Source organism: Otolemur garnettii, unplaced genomic scaffold (genome assembly GCF_000181295.1).
Source record: "Otolemur garnettii isolate 467f Iridium unplaced genomic scaffold, OtoGar3 scaffold00161, whole genome shotgun sequence".
Lineage (NCBI taxonomy): Eukaryota > Metazoa > Chordata > Mammalia > Primates > Galagidae > Otolemur > Otolemur garnettii.
This window is the reverse complement of record NW_003852556.1, coordinates 3,362,991-3,369,315: the sequence shown is the minus strand read 5'-3', so window position 1 is coordinate 3,369,315 and position 6,325 is coordinate 3,362,991. Positions and strand designations below refer to the sequence as shown.

At 51.0% G+C, this 6,325-nt stretch overlaps 1 long non-coding RNA gene across 1 annotated transcript; it reads right to left on the bottom strand.

Annotated features, from left to right (window-relative positions):
• Positions 1–706: 706 nt before the first annotated feature.
• Positions 707–2,210, bottom strand: LOC111728482. The gene is made up of 3 exons (XR_002775759.1): positions 2,184–2,210; positions 1,374–1,440; positions 707–748 (listed from the first exon to the last, which is right to left on the bottom strand). It is a non-coding gene; the product is annotated as an uncharacterized LOC111728482 (long non-coding RNA).
• Positions 2,211–6,325: the final 4,115 nt, after the last annotated feature.

Sequence of the window (6,325 nt, the reverse complement as noted above, 5' to 3'; positions counted from 1 at the left end):
ACCAACAGTGATTTCACGTCAGCTGCCAACCTGGGAAAGACTGTCTCTCCCGGGGTGGTGCAGGGGGACAGGAGGGTGTCCAGTAATCTTTGTTCTTAAAATTTAGTCAAGTGAACGCATGATGAGAAGAGACTAGAGAATCTCAGGGCCAAGAACAACCCCGAAGCTGATGGTTATTCTCACCATCCCATGCGACCACCCCATCAGTCCCACAGAGTGAGTATGATTAGTATTTCACGTGGGAGATGAAAGTGTTATGCTCAGAAGGCTAAATAACTTGGCTAAGGTCACTGCCTTGTGGGTGTTCACTACAATAATCCCATGAAGAGGACACAGTTATTGCCTGTCTTACCAAGGAGCAGCCTGAGACAAGGGAGCACTGGGCAGGAGCACAGTCATGGCAATTCTCAGCCCACTGCACACCTGCACTCAGGCCCCAGCCCCATCCTGCCTCCTGGTACTCTGTAAGGGCTCACATCCATCAGCACCACCCGTACAATGGCATAATTTTGTAGCAAAAGCAGTACAAACACACTCAAATACAACTTATTTTTTAAGTGACCCAAAGCAGTGGAAAAAGTCTCAGCCTCCATCACATATGTGCCGTGAGCTTCTGTGCAGTCCTTTCCCCCTTTCTGGGAACAGGTGTTCTTTCTTCTGTTCCAGGCTCTCCAACATCCTTCTGTGACTTACTGTGGTGTTTTTCGGCGTTTTTTAATCTCACAGGGCACTTGAACCTGTAGTTAAACTGGCAGGCACACTTAAATTATCTTGATCAAAAAAGAAGAGTAAAAAACCACTTGCTGTGCTTTGAACATCTTTTGAAAGTAATTTAAGTAATAGTCTTTAAAATTTTCACAGCACACCTAAGATCCTCTCAGGGCACACTAAGGTGGCCTTGGCACAGGGGCTGGAAATCACTGATTTAGAGCAACTTTCAAAGGGCCACCCCAGCAGGTGTCCTGCCACCCAGATCCCTATCCAATAAGCTCATGGTTAAGGGCTCAGGGTCACCAAGCCTGGGGCCACGCAGCCTCACTCTTGTTTGAGACTTTTCTTTCTAATGTTCAGATAATGACTATGTGCAGGACATTCTCGAGGATCATTTCAGGGACCATGTCTCAAATTGGCGTAGCAAGTGTTACCATGATGGGGGAGGTTCATGTTGGCATCTGCAGGGGAGGCAGCCCCCTGCCTGGCCTCATGCTGGTAAACAACCAGTCCACCTGTTCTTAACCCAGATGCTAATATTCTGCTGCCCCTGTGCCATCCAGCTGAGCAGAGCCCCAGCTACCACCCTCCCTGCAGCAGGGGGATGCTGAGGCATATGGGACAGGAGGGAGCTTGTGGGCCCAGGTGAAGCCGGACCTTACCTTTGTTTGTTCACCCAATGATTCATTTCTCCTCCAGGTGGCCCAAGTGACCACTGAATGCCTGGTACTGCAGAGAAAACCAGGGGGAACTGAGTCCTACCCAGAGAACACATGCAGTGGCCGGTGTGGAGCCTCCACACGTGGGGCCCTTTGATCCACCCAAAGACGCGTTGTCACCACAAGTGTCAGGCCAGGAAGTGAGCAGCTAAAATCAGAGCAGCTGGCCCCAAATGCATGACCTGCACTGCGGCTGCTCTTGCTCTGGAACCCCCTGTGCCCCTCCTGAGCTTTGCTCTGCCTCCTGCGCTGGTCCTACCCTTAGAGCAGCCCAATGTACACGGCACTGCCCAACTGCACACGGCGCTGCCCAGATGCACGGGGTCCTGCCCAGATGCACAGGGCCCTGCCCAGATGCACACGGCGCTGCCCAGATGCACAGGGCGCTGCCCAGATGCACAGGGCCCTGCCCAGATGCACACGGCACTTCCTGCCTTTGCTTCTCACTCCGTGTTTGAGCTCGAATTTTTAAAGCAGACAAGCAATATAGGAATCCCCACTGGAAAGTGCTATGTAACACAGGTATAATCATTTCAGTCCTGGTGACTTGTAGGAGAGTGAGGAAGGTTGACAGTTCGTCAAATTAGGAACAAAGTGATGTCACTGGACTCTCAGGAGCCCTTTGCACTCGCCCTGACCTGGCTCACTCACTGCAGACCCACCCCGCACTGCCCATCCCCCCAAGGGTCATTTGAATCAGACTCCTGTCTCGTTGATATTAATAATGACAATAATAATAACATGGGTACTCACCATCATAAAGTTTTTAAAAAACACCTATGGCTGGCGGCACCTGTGGCTCAGTGAGTAGGATGGCCCCATATACTGAGGGTGGCAGGTTCAAACCCGGCCACAGTCAAACTGCAAGAAAAAATAGCCAGGCGTTATGGTGGGTGCCTGTAGTCCCAGTTTCTCGGGAGGCTGAGGCAAGAGAATTGCCTACGCCCAAGAGCTGGAGGTTGCTGTGAGTTGTGACACCACGTCCCTCTACCGAGGGCAACAAAGTGAAACTCTGTCTCAAAAAAAAAAAAAGAAAGAAAGAAAAATTATGGCATCCGCGACGTTAGTAGGTATTTTAATTGACTTACATTTGTAAGCCCTAATCTCCACAGGGTTGCACTTTGTAGCTGGGGATATACAACCCAGAGCTAGAAAGATGTGTCCATGACTAGGAGAGGCCGGCCTTCCGGCTGGCTTCACGTCCCAGTGTTGGGTTCCTCTGTGTCACTTCCAAAGGCCACAGGTTATCTCAGATATTTAACAGCCATCCCTGCCCAGCCCCTAGAATTTCTGGGAAACCCAGAAGCCTGAGCCGTGCCCCACATGCTCTGATGTAGGTCGTCTAGTGGGGGACCCGCCTTGTGGGGTTTAGAAGCTCCACAGGGGGGTCTCTTGTGGCCCAGCTGGGATTATTCGTTCTCCCTCCATCTTCACGCTGGGCTCTGGATGGGGCGCTGTCTCCCTCCTTTCTACAGAGGCTCCATTCCCCTTCCACTGGCCGCTTCCGTGCAGTTCTAGAACAACACTCTACATTAGCACAGGAAGCAGCTGGTTCACAAGGGACTGATCAATGTCAACATGGAGTCCTCAGGTCAGCGGGGCAGGCAACCTGAGGAGCCAGGCGCTTATCAAAGATTAAACACTTTCGGTTTCTTTAAAGGACAGACTGAGTTTTCCCAGCACAGTGCTGTGCCATCTGTGAGGGTCTGAGAAGATGCACACAGGCTATCCTGAGTGTTAGCAGCAGCCCCTGCTTTTCCCCACGCCTGTGTCAACCTTGCTATAAACAACTGCTAATAAATGTTCCCGTGTTTATACCCAGGCTCTCATTCCCCCCCCCACCCCCAGCCAATAATTCTTCTATGTTTGACCTATAATTCTTTCGTTAGCTCATTACAAAAAATTGTAATGTCTTCAAAATGTCTTCTCAGTGAATGTCTTTAAAAATCACAGGGCAGATACCTATTTCTTACCAGAAACTCCAGGGAAATGTTGGTTGCCTGGGTGTGTTTCACTCCCTAAATTCTCAATATCTGGATATCTGGCATGTTTCAAATACACATCTTGTTCTTCGGTTTGAAGTTGAAATCATTGCTGTAGACGTTGTACACAGGATTGCTTTTTATTTTCTGTCCTTAAGTGCAGGGCAGCTGAAAACAAGAACATAATTACATTGTCAGAGACAAGGAGGGCGCAGAGTCCCCGTCAGCTCTTGCTGAGCTCAGCGCTGTTGCTCAGGACTGCCGGGGAGAGCTTCTGCCACCAGATCCATTTGGCTCTATTTAGGAACTAAGTCCAGGAAGGTAGTTATTGTACAAGATTAGTTTCCTGTAGGCCATAAATTGGCAGTAGCAGAAAAATACAGGATGAATTTATTAGCGTGCAAGGTCGGGGAAGAGGAAGGCAGGCTGTGCTGTGGGGCTTGTCGCCTTTCATCCCCAACCTCCCCACCTCCCCACCTCAGACAGACTGAAAAAGACCCTGGAACTACTTAATTACTTCTTAATAGTTTTAAGCAAATTCAAAGGCTGCACGTTGCTAAGTGCCCAGAGGTAAAAGCAGCCTGGACTATGTTAGGAATGCCTGTTTGCTAGAGTTTCTGAAACCTGATTAGGCCCCCTTACAATCTGAGGTTTTGTGAAGGTTTTCTCCTTATTTGGTGTTGATTGCTAGGTATTCACTTTGAAGCTAGAATTGTGCATTTGGGAATAGAGGAGCCCCTTCTAAACAGTGAAGAGAGAAATCCATCGGGTCAAAAATACAGTTGTTTCCAACCAGAGGTATGATAATGGGATAAATGTCTTGGCAGGTGCTTGCTTTAGAAAGAACAGGGACAGACAGCATTTTTTAAAGAAAAATGGCTATTTATCTGAAAACACATAAGTAAAAGTAGTCCCTAATCGGGCTACTTTCCTTATAAAGACGTTTCTGCACTCACGGAGGGTACCCCCTCAGTTACCTGAGCCCCTCTGCCGCGTGAGAAACATAAGCCCCCTTTTCTTCTTTTGATAGTTTTCCAAATGGCTTAAAGTGTCAGGCAAAATTAGACCCTGCTGGTAGCAGATGAAGTACTTGGACACAGGTTTTTAGGGCTTTTGCATGAAAGGTTGTAATTCAAATTTTAATTACACACAAGATCTGCAGCCAGTTACAGGAGACCCCTTCCCCACCTCCCTTCCTAGGAGGCCTTGGGCACCCCATCTCTGTCTCTGCCTATGGCCGGGTGGGACAGGCAGGGTAGATGATTTAAGGTAGAAGGGGAACCCCTCCTGTCCTGTCATGGAGAAGAGTCTGATTTTAGATCACTCCCCTAATTTCTACTAAGAACAGCAATCAGGTAGCAAAGGCAGGGTGTGCCTCAGTGCCAGGACACTGCCCGCACAGACAGGGCCCCATCCCGCACACCCTGCCGTGGGGCGCACTGCTCGGACATGACAACAGCCTGGAGGGGTGCTCACAGGCTGAGGTCCTGGAGGGGTGCTCACAGGCCGAGGGAGAGGCCGTCACACTGTGTCAGTGCTTCTCCAGTCTGTGCATTTGCCCAACCTGTGCTGGTGCCATAAAATAGTCTGGGAAAGTTCCCTGAGGACTGGTCTCAAACAGACATGCAGGTGCTCCCTGATCCTTCCTCACAGCCCAGGGAAAGGCTGCCCGGCCCGGATGAGCCCACCTGCCCCTCGTAGAGGCGCCCAATCCTGCTCTGGGCATGGGAGGGACAGGGTGGCCTAGCAGCGCACCTGCTGCTGTCGAGGGATCAGCCAGTCGTGCCCCGGGTCTTTCACTCCTTCTCTATTCCGAAGAGGTGGGCATCTCAGGGGCTCACAAGCTCCACGTGTATACCTCTGGCTCAGTCTGGAGCCTCTGTGACAGGCCAGACTCAACCTCCGGTGACCTTCCCAAAGCCTTTTATCACAAAATAAATTCAGAAATTAAGTGGGAACTTCCAATTCCAAATCATGCCAGAAAGAGCTTTCGCAAGGCCATCTGAGGCCAAGCAGCAGTTGGCAGCGTCTCCGTTTGCTCACCAGGGCAGCCCAAATCCGCCGTTCCCGGAACATGGAGAACTTCTCTTTCCCGTGTCGATCTGAAGTAGGTTTTAGCCAGTCCTGGAAATCTCAGGTCAACAAAAGTCAGACCTCAATCATGATGGGCTCATCAACACGTTCTCCATTTAGTATAAGGCAATTGAAAAAAAAGACAATTCTGTGCTGCATCTCCTGGGTTTCCTCGTTCAGGCATCCTCGGAGACACGCCTGGTTACTATTTTTGTTTCTATAGAAAAAACAAGTGAGCATAGCCCTGGAAGGAGGAGAATGCTATTCAGAGCCAGAGACATTCCTGGTGGACTTCAAAGACGGCCGCAGCCCCGGCTGAGGACCTCCTCCCAGAGCCCGCTCCCCGGGAGGGACGAGAAGGACACAGCTGAGGATCACAGCCCCTGCTCCCCGGGAGCTGTGGGCTGTGGCCACCACCCGAGACGGGGAAGACCGTGTTTCCTTTGTCCATGCGCTGGAGGACCCTCGCCTGGCAGCCGTCCCCAGTGATGATGTGACCCAGACACAAACAGTGACCTTGTCTCTTGGACACCCACTAGCAACATTCCAGCTGCTGCACAGCCCACTCCAACCCTGTGCCGTCACTGCACAGATTGAAGGCCCTGCCCTGCTGTGGTGCCAACTCGGACACATGGTGACGCTTGTCCCTACACATGTCACTGAGGGCCCAAAGCAGCTTGAGCCCACAGGGAAGGAGAAAACAGACGCCAGGCCCTCCACACTGCTGGGGGGGACGCAAGAGAGCTGCTTCTCACACCCACACCCACATCCACACCCACACACTCGTACACATGACACACAGACACACCCCACACACCACACACACCACAGACGCTCACA